Source organism: Sitodiplosis mosellana, unplaced genomic scaffold, assembly GCF_009176505.1.
Source record: "Sitodiplosis mosellana isolate CC-2019 unplaced genomic scaffold, AAFC_SMos_1.0 Smas_scaffold_5, whole genome shotgun sequence".
Taxonomy (NCBI): Eukaryota; Metazoa; Arthropoda; class Insecta; order Diptera; family Cecidomyiidae; genus Sitodiplosis; species Sitodiplosis mosellana.
This window is the reverse complement of record NW_022595248.1, coordinates 4,024,681-4,037,692: the sequence shown is the minus strand read 5'-3', so window position 1 is coordinate 4,037,692 and position 13,012 is coordinate 4,024,681. Positions and strand designations below refer to the sequence as shown.

The 13,012-nt window shown below is 38.0% G+C and overlaps 1 protein-coding gene across 7 annotated transcripts in view; it reads right to left on the bottom strand.

The window, feature by feature from the left end:
- The window catches only part of LOC129566750 (LIM domain transcription factor LMO4), a gene marked incomplete at its 3' end in the record, with an annotated part of 80,189 nt that extends 69,637 nt beyond the window's left edge, over nucleotides 1-10,552 (bottom strand). For 2 of the 7 annotated variants that reach the window (XM_055442955.1, XM_055442952.1), the window contains 2 exon segments: nucleotides 8,426-8,653; nucleotides 10,275-10,552. 7 annotated transcript variants of the gene reach the window in all.
- Nucleotides 10,553-13,012: the final 2,460 nt, after the last annotated feature.

The following is a 13,012-nucleotide window of genomic DNA, read 5'->3' as shown; positions in this document are numbered from 1 at the left end:
TATGTGTGTATATATGCTACGTGTTGATTTCGGTTGGAGACGATGAAATGACTCACGACCAACGAACAAAAATAGTCACTTTTCGGAGTTTTGACTTTGGAAATTATTAGAAAAGTCGATTACACATGTTAATCATATTCATACGAATAAATCAATGTCATCAAATATGCGCGCGCACCGACTAAAGGATTTTTTTCATTCATTCTCTGGTGTGTGTGTATGTAATATGTGATATATGAACCTCTACAGCAGCCACTTTACAGTTCGAGACCGAAAAAGTGGAGAAAAAAAACCTCCGAAAACGAATATATCAATCCTAATGTTTTCTCTTTCTTATAGTCAGCAAATTTTTGTTTAACAAACTCGGCGCATAAATTATTCATAAAGTTTTCGAGTCAAATGAAATAAAATAAATTCGATTTGTTGTGATCGGTTTTTATCAATGAATGCGACTGAAAAGGCCACTTGATTGAGCGGAAAAAAGTGATAAATCAAGCACAATTAGTGGATATTACCACACAAACAGACACATTATTTTTTCGTGTAAAGAAGCGACGAAACGAGGCGATAAAATAAACTGCCAACTTTTGCCTAATTAATTAATTTTTTCCTCGGCTATGTGTTGACAAAGAGCTCAAAAAGAAACGAGCCAGCGAAACAGAGAGGAACGAAAAGATTTTAAAATTGGTATGCTGATTTCAAAAGGTTGTTAACCCAACAAGCGAACAAAAACAACCAAGCGCATACGGAAAGGACCTTTTCATCGAACAAAAATTCTCGGAAATTTCCAGTCGCTCAACTCTTCATTCATTTCGTATGATGGATTTGTACCCAATCCATCAAAAAAAAAAATTTGAATAATTTGTTGAGTGTAAAAATAACGCCATCAGCAGCGAAAAAAAAAGAAAGCGTTTGATTTTTTTTTCCATTTTCGTTCGTAACTAGATGTCTTGAATGCAGAGCGCTGGCACTTTTAATAGACATCGTACTGTAATTCATCCGATGGAAAGCGAAAATCATTGATTAAATACAGTAAACACGCCATATCGTTTTCAATTCACCTAAGAAGAAGAAGAAGAAGAAGAAGAAGAAGAAGAAAAAAAACACACACAAAATATAATGTATATTCGAATAATTCGGTTTTAATAGAATTTTCAAATGGTGTCGCACGCAAGCAAAAGAGCTCTGCTGTGGCAGCGGCGGCGACGGCAGTCGCATACACATAGCGTGACAGGTTGGAGAGATGAATTTAAAAAAAAGAGAATCGAGTATGAGTTGAAAGAATTCCAATTTTACACATTTCCCGAACGCGCCACGTAATCGCCGTATGTTTTGATAGCGTGAATAAAGTAACACACACATAATTTACTTTACGTAAACATTTTTTTGTCTCTGTCTCTCGTTTCATTTCATTGAAAATAAACAATTTCGAATTTGCATTCGATTGCAACGAACAAACAGCTCCTGCGACGAGATAATGGGAGTCATTTTCTCTTCTCGGCTTTTTTGTGTGCCTTGTTGTAACCGAAAAAAAACAAAACACCATAAAAGGCATATTTAATTAAACACAAACGATTGCGCATCTAGGATTGAAAGGTCTTTTGCAGGCCACATCTAATCTTTTGTTGCCACTTTTAATTGAAGTGCCAAAAGAAATAACGAAACCAACAAAAAAAAAGCAGCAAGGGGAAAAAATTCACAACAAACGGTATCAATATGCCGTTAAACAAGCCAAGTGCTAATCACTGCATACTATATATTGATGGGGCGCTGGGTGCAGAGAGATAGAGAGAGTGTGTGCTGGTGTTCATTTGTGGCTTTTTTCCTTATCATTTGCCTTGTGATAATTTCGTAATGCACACCCAGTGTGTGGAATTGAACACACGCGGTGTGTGTATGTGATCTCAAGCGTGTCAAGCTCAAATGCTGAATACTACAATTGTACTGGGGGAAAGAGAACAAACGGGCGAAAGAGCAAAAGAACTTGACTCGCTTCTATGAGTCTGCCCTCTTGCTCTCTGCGTTGTTCGTTGTGTGCACATTTCAATCTTATCACATTCATTCGGTCGCTTTTTACGAAACACCGTGCGAGTCATTTTGGCTCAGCACTATCTTATCAACTGGACTGGACGCAATGAAACGGTATTCTATATGAAGGAATTTCAATATCTTTAAGCGAATCGGTTTCGTTTGCGAATTTGTTTTTCGTGTATTGAGTGTGCTTCTGATTTGCGTGCACTGCGATTGGGCTAGGACTCCTGGGGTTGATCGAAAATTCGTGTTTTTCTTTAACTTATCATTCAATGGCTTCTCTTCACATCCGACCGGTGTGTCTATGAAACGAGAGAATGATCGTGTGCACAACGTGAATACATATATATGATTAAGTATGCATTGATTTGGCATTTTTCAATTCATTCCTTCTTTCTGGTCATTGTCCACTCATGGCTTGAAATCACACGGAAAAAACATGTTCGCATCACTTTCGGAAACTACACAGTGTGTGTAATACACACCCGTGTAGGTAATCAAAGTACCAAACATTTTTTCTTTCTTTCGTCTTTGAATCGGTAAATATTTTTTTGATTCCGAATTTTTTTTCCAAATAAGAGTGTTGATGTTTGTGACTTTCGTTCGGTACTTCAGTCTTATCAACATAACAAGACAGTCGAAGACAGTTGATTTTGTGATTGACTGTGATTTTCTCAATATCGATTGAATGTGTCGAAAATGCGTCTATTTTAAGGTTGCTACGCATGAATGCTGAACTAAAAAGGCGACGTAACTCTTTCTCAATCTCATTGGCGATGTATTTTGATAAATTTCGATTGACATGCTGAAATCGATATTTTGTGTGTGCGTAATCGACAAAAGGCCATGATCGCAGTCATGAATGTTATAAAACGAATGCTTTTTCCTTGAATAAGCAATAACAAAGGAAAATTCAGCCACAGCAAAAAAAAAACACACACACACACAACGAATCCCATTAATTGGTGTAAACAACTAAAAATGGTTCAATGTGAATTTATTGAAGAGGAAAATAGATCAATCAAAAATTCATACTAAGAAATTCAAATCGATCTTTCTTTCGAATACACTTGAACAAAAGGAAACGCGATAAGCGCAGTTTTTTACAGAGCAACAATTAGATAAAACGTTTGAAATGAATAAGAAAATGTCGTCGTTGTGATTCATTGCGCACATTTGGTTCTAGTGGTTGCGTATCCATTTCAAATGTGAATGGAAAAAAAAACTGTAGGTTTTTTTCATTCTTTATCACCGAACAATAGAGCATAATTTGGTCAGTGGTTCGGTTCATTGTCACAACGTATGAAGGAAAAAGTTGTATAATTGTTCTCTCTTACAGCAGTTTCAAGTTGAAATTTCCAACAAATACCAATAGATTCACAGCGTATAAACTTGAATATTCGTTGGCTTCGGTTGAAATGATTTTCTGAATGAATTTTAATTACAACCAGAATGGAATATGATTTGAAGTGCGCATTGCACGAAACATAATTCGAATCTGTTTGTAGTAAAACGCTTTTGACGAATCATTTCCGGGTCGAACAATAATTTCTGGCTTAGGCCGGTGTTAAGAATCATTTAAAATCGAGCTATAAAATAAAACCGATGATGATTTTGGTTCGATTGAGTTGATGCGGATAATACCGAAATACCATTTCAATGTTGAGCTTAATGCTTTTTAGTCCAGAAACTGAATCAAAATTCTCGATGTCTTATGATTCGGCCCACGTTAACGAACAAAGAATAAATAGCCCATAATGCCATCGATCGAGCAAATAGCCTTAAAAATAAGAAATTATTTTGGTCGTTTGCTTTTTCCAAACCTCCAAACAAACCGTATCAATCCTGAATTATCTGTTTTTTTGTTGTTGTTGTTGTTGTTGTTTTGCTTTATTTGTACACACCGGAATCGTTGAAGCAAAAAAAAGAAGAACAACACAGCTTAACAGAAACATCGGGCAATTTCGATTTGAAAATAGCATTTGTGTGATGCTAATTTTATATGACGTTCATTTCTATTGACTTTTCTCAGGCACATGCATGCACATTGTCTCCATCGTTGTGGCACATAAACATGGCACAATCTCTCAAGCCGATATACTTGATGAATTCAGATGTTCCAATTAAGTGTGGCTTACGAAACGTTATCTGAAATTTCCACCAGCAAAGAGTATGCTAACGACATTAACTAATCGAAACATGACATTTTTTTACTAGCATATTCACCTGCTGTGTGCAAGTAACATTAACGTTTCGATATTTCAACTGTTTTCTTTTATTTATCAACAGTTTTTCTTTTAATAGTCGCTTCAAACGAATCGTCTGATCATTGAATGACGAAATCGAGCATTTCTATTTTATTATCGGAGCGTCTAATGGGAACATCGGCATATAAGAGTTGATTCGGAATTAGAAATAAAAAGAGTATTCGTATTGCGCCAGACACAACATATCTTGAAAGATGAACACATTTCATCGAATGGTCCTGGTGTCAAAGATTTTGTAACTACACGACCACCGCCGAAACTGAACTCAAATTTAAAACCCATAAAAAAGGTGAAATTTGGCTGGCACGCGGTGTAATAATACCGGTACTCATACTATTTGTACCTGCTTAAATTTATTTACCAAATTCAACATTTTATTGGCTTCGTGCAAAGTTTGTATAAATTTCATTAAAGAAGAAGAAGGAAAAAAAAACACCGAAAAGAGGGAGAAAAAAATTCAGTCGACGTTGCTGTTGTTGTCGAAGACGAAATGTGTGTGTGTGTGTGTATGTATGAGTGGTGCACATGTAGGACTGAGGCAACAGCAAACAACAACAGCAGCTCGTTGTGCGTTGTTCGTTAGTAACAACAACGTTCTTAACGTTTTTAACGAGCTGAAAAGGAACATTACAAACACATTCGAATGGAATAATGAAAGAGCACTCGGTGTGTGTGTGTGTCGTACATCGGCCATCGTCACACAGCCGAACGTAATAGAGGCAATAAGACTCGACGGTCGACGATACATACGACAAGATCAACAGCAGCAACGACGCATGGGGGAAGCGAATGAGTGTGTACAGAAAAAAACACACTGAATGTGAAAACCTAAGTAATAGGTAAGGTCAATAAAAGTATTTTAAACCCGACCCTCATTATCAATACCTTCAATCTCTTATTCTTGCGATCGTAGGTTCGTTTGTTGGTGGTTTTTTTCTTCATCCTTTCTTATTTGGTTTCATTTCGAATGTCTGTACTTGGGCACACCGAGCACGACAGCAACAAACTATATACATATGCACAGAGAGACCGAAAAAAATTCTGTGTGTTTTTTTACGGAAAAAAAGAGAAAAAGATTGTTGTTAAACACGTTATTTATGGAAATACAAGCACTGCTTCATTCGGTACGAACACCACACTCATACAATCGGGCGTGCAGATACAGAGGATAACATGATGAACCATAACAATAACAATACGGCTAATAGCCCAATACATAAAAAAAACACAACAAATGCTTAATAACATGGAACAGAGCCGAAGAAACAAAAAATCCTCCGTATTCCGATACGCAGAGAGAGAGAGAGTGTGTGTGTTTGTGTGTGTAAAATGTGCATTTGTATGGGCACACAAGTACAATTGCAGCAAAATACACATCGATAAAAGTGCATACACCACATGCAACGCGATCCACACAATGGCACTTCGCTAACCGATTCGTGTGTCTGCCGTCGCACTCTTTGCCTCTCTCTCTCGCTCTGTGTCTCTCATTCCCATCCTCGGCTTCAACTCTATTACCATGGAATTATTTCGCATTGTTCGCCGCTGAAATTGTGCATTCATTTATTATTTAATCAAATTAAAATGATTCGCATAAAAATGCCAAACAGAAGTCATTGCAAAATAAATTTTCGAATACGTTACAAGAGCGCGCGCGCCCCACTGAAAACATACAAATATTTCAGCGTTGGTAGAAAACGAAAAAAATGTCTCGACGAGATAGATCCCAGTAAGTGAATTGGATTGGATTGGATTGGATAGAACGGAGCCGGATTGCAACCGAAAAATTCTCTCTCTTCTCTCATATCATCTGTTCTGTTCTGTACTTTATTTTGCATTTGTTTTTCCTTTCTTGTGTGTGCATGTCCTTTTTTCTCCTCAGTCTGTTTCGTTCGTTGGCGAATAGGTTCATAAATTGTGCTGTCTTCTTTTTGAGATGTTCAATAGTGCACAGACAAATCCCAAATTAAATGAATGTAATTCTGATGATGGTGGATTTTATGCCAAGTTTTCCAGCCATACACATACACAAAGACAGTCTTTCAAGCAAGACATTTATCGAGCCAAGGAGACGAAGCACGAGTGTAGCTGAATTATGTCAGATATTTGATGTTGAAAATTAAGACAACAGGGCACAACAAGATTGGACATTAGTCGAAAAATGAGTTGCATATTTTGTTTGAGCTCTTTTTTGAAGGTTTTCTTCGAGTGCAGTACGGCTTGCGCTGCTCACTTTTTGTTCGGTATATCATTGAAGTATGATATCGGTGAAACGGAGAAGCGTGTGCTCAAAGATAAGACACTGTACGAGGCACTGTCATTGCTGTGCAAATAATGAATGAAAGAAAAAAAAGGAACACGACGCAAAACATTCAAAGTTTGTTGTAATAAACGAGACATTGTACCGTTTCGCATCGGGTCATTTTTGAAATTGTTGTCAAGTAAAGTTTCGAGAAATTAATAACAATTTTGTAATAAGGTAGTTTGGAATCGGTGATTTTTTTTTACAATGATGATGATGATGAGTTACCTGCTTGCTCGCATCTTCAACTTTCAAAAACTCTTTCCATGAAATTCAATCTCTTTTTTTTTGCCGATTACGATAGTAATTGCATTGCACGCCGCGCAATTTAATACCCAACTTTGTCTATTTCATTTGAATATTCGATGTGAACTGTTGCAATACGATGAGGTCATGGTAAAGACCAAGGATCAGCTACGGAATATATCCGCTCCGTCCAATTCCAAATCGACTGTTTATTATAATTAATTAGAATAATTCATGCGAAAATATTTGGCCTCGTTTTCTCTCTCTGCTCCCATAAAATAATTATCAGGCGGCAATTTATGGGAATTGGCAAAGAAGGGAGAAAGACAGAGAGAATGACAGATATAAGAATGAATTGCAAAGGTCTTGGAATTGACGGCTGAATGGTAAACATGAGGTAGAAATGAGATTGTGAACATAAGCGAGCGAATTACTCGACAACGAGCAAAATTGAACGTACGATTGAAGACTGAATAATGGGACAAAGTATACCACGAATACGGTGAGGCAGCAAAAACACACCGAATCGATTCTCACTGCCAACAGGAGGACGGAAAGAGAGTGTGAGAGGGACAGAGAGGAAGAACGAGTGAGAATGAAATAAAGAGGAGCAAACGAAGCAGCACACAACAGCTGCGACGGCCATTTTCGCTGTGTTTATTCTTTTCACCTCAGCCTTCTCTCTGGTTCTACTGCACTCAATTGTGTGTATTCGGCATATCATGAGAGACGGGAACCGAAAAAATTTAATTCGAACACACATTCTGTCGCTGCGTTCGGTGAATGTGTGTGCTTGTATAGAAGGCACATATATCGAATGATCCACACACCGTTGCCATTTGTCGTTTACCGCCTTTGCACTCCTTAGTTAACAGTTCACAACGTAAATGGATTTAGGAAATATATTTTCATATTTGCGTATGCGACGAATACAATATATGCGATGAGCAGCAGTCGAGCAACCGAGCAAAAATCTTTCTCTCATCGCTCTTTCACTCTCTCTCTCTCTCGATGTGTGTCGCGCTCTGCACACACAACACACACAAAAAACCGGCAACCATAATAACAAAGCAACAGTGTGCCATGCGGATGCCATTACAAAGGTATTTACAGCGATTTGTTTTGTTTGCCAACGTGTGTTATGTGTGTCGTGCTGCCAGTCAGCCAGCGAAACAAGAGAGAAAGAGCGAGCATTTTCAATTTTCCTGAAAAATTTGAATTTGACACTTCTTCTCGCTCTCTCTTTCTCTCTCTCCACATTTCTTTGGCGGCGGTTGTGCAGCCAAAAAAGGAACATTAGAAATTGCTAAAAATTTTGATTTATTTTACCAATTTCCGTTGACTTTGGTTCGTTTGCACTGGGATGAACATGAGTTCAAACTTATGCTCGATACGCTTGATGGGTATTTGTGTGAGTGTGTGGCGCATTAAGTTACACATTTCTCAAAAGAAATTCAATCACAACAAAGTTCAATTGACAAAATTACGATTACATTGAATTCTAGCACAATTCGAATAGAAGCAATCACATCAACGGCAAAGTAATGGAAAGAAAAGAACAAATAGAAATATAATTTACCTTTTGTTTGTGTGTTGTTGTTGTGACGACAACGACGACGACGACGACGATGTTGTGTTGATGATGGTGATGTTGAAGACGACGACGGCGGCGAATAAACGACACAGCGTTTTCTTTCTATTTATCAGTTTGTTTTATATATTTAAGTGTTCGATTTAGCAAAAGTACAAAAGTACAGCAGAGAACGTGCGTTCTTTCTCTTGCTGTTGCGTCGGGATTTTCCCTTTTCTGCGATAAAAGTTGATGGAAAATGGAAATAAAAACAGTTTCGAAAAATGCACACTAACGTGTACACATACACACTGAATTAAAAAACTTTTTTTCCGCTGTTGTTGTTGTCGATTCTGTCTAAAGATGTGTACACACAAATAAACAGAACGAAAACGGAAAAACAAAAATAAATTGACGAGAACGAAATCAGGCGATTGAACGAAAATGTGTTGGGAAAGAGGAGCGCGCGCGCGCGCGCGAGGTAATTCTTTTTCTTGCCCGTCTCACACACTCGCTCTCTCTCTCTCCTTCTTCTATCTCTATCACACTCACATTCGTGACCAACACAATAGACAAGCACTCGGCCAAATAGCAACAGAGAGCAATAATAAAATACACCGGTAAATCGCAAAAGCGCACACGAGAGAGCGGCACGCGGATTACACTCTCAATTTTTCAGCATAAAAGAAAATAAAACGAAAAAAAGATATATATATACGAGGCGCAAATCAACAAACAGAACGAACGAAACGAACGAGCGAAACAACCGAAAAAAAGGCAGCAACAAGAACGAGCGAGAATTGAATGTACTTAAGGTACTGCTGCCAAAGACAAGCGCGCGATAGAGTTTTATCGATTTTAATTTCTTGATACCAGGCGTCATAAAATGTGCATTTACATTGGCGCGGTGTGGAATTTTCCCCTCTCCTCCCTCAGTCTATATATTCATCCAATATTCCCGGACACTTTAATTAATTATGAAGTTCTCACTAGATTGATTTATGTTTTATTCAGTGCGTTATTTTGAAACTTTCCGATAAAATATCCCGATGGTATCGATGCAAATTTTGCGCAATGTTTCGATCAACAAAAACCGAAAGAAAAAAAGTAAAATGAGTAAAATGCTTTATTATTGACGCGTTAGAGATTGCTGTCTCTGTTCCTGTTCGGCAAGAGCCTGAGAGTTTATTTGCGTTTGGTTGTGAATGATGGTGATGACGATGATGATAATGATGATAAACGACGTTGTTGTTTTGGGCCAACAATCGAAACCGTGTACATAAACTAATTGAATTGAAGCTTTCAAGCGAATTTTCCAATTGAATCGCCAATTTTTCTTTCTTTTTATTTCGTCGAATCACTGCAATTTTTATCCGTGTAATGAAAACAATCAACAAATAATCGGTAACTCAACGCATTTAACTAAAATCAAATAAACTATATAAATAATCACAATGCGTGTATTTTTTTCGTCTCAAAAACTGAACTTTGCACGGGAATTGGTTTGGTTTTTTTTTCTTTTTCGGCTACCGATTAAAATTAAAATAAAGAACTTTCACTTTCGAATTGCCAGGGAGAAATTATCAAAAAAAAGAAAGAATGTAACTCGTTTTGTTGTTGTTGTCATAGTTTAGTAAAGAAAAAAAACGTCAATTTCGAGTATCGCGACCAATTGCAATAATTCGCTCGAAATGAATGAATTTCAATTTCCAGTTGTGGTGCTGTCTTTTTAGTTTGCGGTTATTGGCCGTAAAAAAACCCGAAAAGGATTACGATTTTATTTTATAGACTCAATAAAAGAAAACGAAACAAAATGAAAATAAACATTTTTTTTTTCTACTTTCTCGCAATTAATTACCCGACATGAACCGCGATAATCCGAACTAAAAAATTCAATTAATTTAATTTTTGTTTGCTTCGAAAAATGCTTACACTTGCAATTTATTTAGTTTACTCAATGAACGAGCGAGTCACACACGAGTTTGAAATAATTTTTTTCGAGTTCTTGTGTTTATTCCGTTCTTCTTTATATTCTTCTTTATTTTCTCTGTATATATATCGTGGTGTACGACGCTAAAATGGCGAACAGGTACACTAGAACCATGTACCTCACTGTATGACTCATGAAACGATACTAACCATGCCGCTTCCACATTTGTGAACACAAACATCGCGTTTCCACTGTAGCAACGTCATGGCACATCGGAACGAAGTGTGTATGTATGGTGGGATTGCCATTGTATAGGTATGTCTCGTTTTGTATTCGGTGGTCATCGGTTCGGGTGAATGCGTTGGTATATGTGTCTCGATGTGGTGCGCGTATGTGTGTATGTGGAAGCAACGCGCTTCTTTCTCTTCGTGTGTGAGAACCCAAACAACAAACATTTGTGTGTTCCGAGTCGCGTTGTGCAATCGGATACATGGTTCGGTAGTGCGAGCGACGACTGAATGAGCGAGTGTGTGTGTGTGTGTATGTGTGTATGCGTCGTGAATTGAAATTTACAAAAGAACAAAATGAATTTAATGAGCATGAATCTATCTATGTATATATCCAAATGTATAAAACACATATATGCGCCAAAAGCAAGAGAACATCTAGCCGAACAGCCAAAAACCATCACATTTATTGAATGAAAATGCGTCGATAGTATGGGTGAATGTAGCACGATGTATATATATCTATATATGTATGTGCGTATACGTATGGCGAGCGGGCAAACGAAGACGTCGAGTAGCAGCTGAAAGAATTTATAGAATATAAAATATCAACAAAACGAGAGATGGAATTACGGCCCCCATACGCCATACATTAGAGCGAAGGGTACGCGAAACCAATTCATTTAATTTGAGCGCTCTGGCTCTCGCTTTTTCGCATACGTTCGGAGTTTTTAACGACTTCGAGACCATGGTATAGAGAATCGCAACATACATGTCGAATTTTTCCAACCATGCTCGTATCGTTCGCTTGCTGGCTGGCTGGCTGGCTGCCTCGTTCATTCGTTCGTTCCTATCGGGCGAAACATAAGCACACAGCTATATAAACATGAACGAAAATGGTTGGATGCAGTGAAAAATTGCATCGAATCGAATCACGCGTGTGTACTGAGCGCGGCAGCATGCTCTGTGCAGACGAAAGGCGATGATGAACTTGGACGGAAGTATTGTCGAAATGATGACGATGAAAAAGAGATGAAGAAGAGAAAAGAAAGAAAAAAAACTTCACGCGCGCTATTCAATTGCGATGACAATACAACACAATCAATCGATAGACGACGGGCAATTCGGTCGCTTGCATACTGCAAGCTCGACTGGCGTACACCCGAAAAACCTTAGCGCACATACACACGCTCTCCTCACCACGCACAATAAGGAAGATTACATTTCGTACCTCACTTCATTCACTAAATGATTGCATCGGAAAACTTATATCGACGACGATTAAATGTGTGAATAAACACACAGTGCAAAATTGCCTACGGTTTTATTAAATTGTACAATAACATTATTCATACGCTATTTTCGCTAATGCGCGTTATATTCTCTCTCTCTCTCTCTCTCTCTGTTTCGAATGCAGGTTTCCAATCGGCAAAGCCATCAGCACGTACATCGTACACACTACACATATTCACACATACACACACACATATACACCGTTCCGTCGTCGGTCTCTCTATCATCAGATAGGTGATGTGGGATATCCCGGCTACACAGCAAACGATACACAAACGCTTGATATAATGAACGTTTAGCAGGAATAGTAAATAGAACACACGAACTACACTCTTCCACTGCACACCGTGGAGCCATATTCCAAGTTAAAATAATAACAAGATAATAACCAAACAATGGAATTGCTGTAAACATTCATAATTTTATTTACATTCGAGCTCTCTCTCTCTCTCTCTCTCTCTCTCCCTCTCTCTCTCTCTCTACTGAATGAAAAGTACAGCAAATGAAGAGCAAACGAAAAGACGTAGAATAAAAATTACTACTACGACGACTAGATGGAGAAGGAATGGGAGAAAAAAAACGTGGGACGTCGTCGATTCTTTTTGCCCCGTTGTTGCTGTTGATGGTGTGTGCTTTTGTTCGATTCCCACTTTTAATTTCATTAGAGCGATTGAATGCAATGCTCATCTTCGTACATAATGAGAATCATTTCATATTTTCATAAATGCTTTGTGGGACCATCAACTGTCATTCATTGGAAGAAGACTCCGCGTAATTACGCTAGTCATCGTAATGAAAGCGGCAAACGGCGGAATAAAATGACGATATCGTAACTATATATAGAGAAGAAGCATACGACAACGACAACGATGAACGTATACTTACTGCTCACCTTTTATTAAATTAAATTCAATTAACAGTGACGACGACAAAACATGTTCTTTTTGCCATCAATTTGGTGAGCTGAACGCTGTTCTCTGTTCTGGTGTGTCGTTTTTCGTTGTATGTGCGAGAGCGCGCGCTGTTCATCGTTTTGGGTTTATTTGGCAAAGAGAGTGAGTGAGTGAGTGAGTGAGTGAGAGAGAGAGAGAGAGAGAGAGAGAGAGATTCTCTAGCTATTTGCATATGGTTTTATATGAAGGTTGA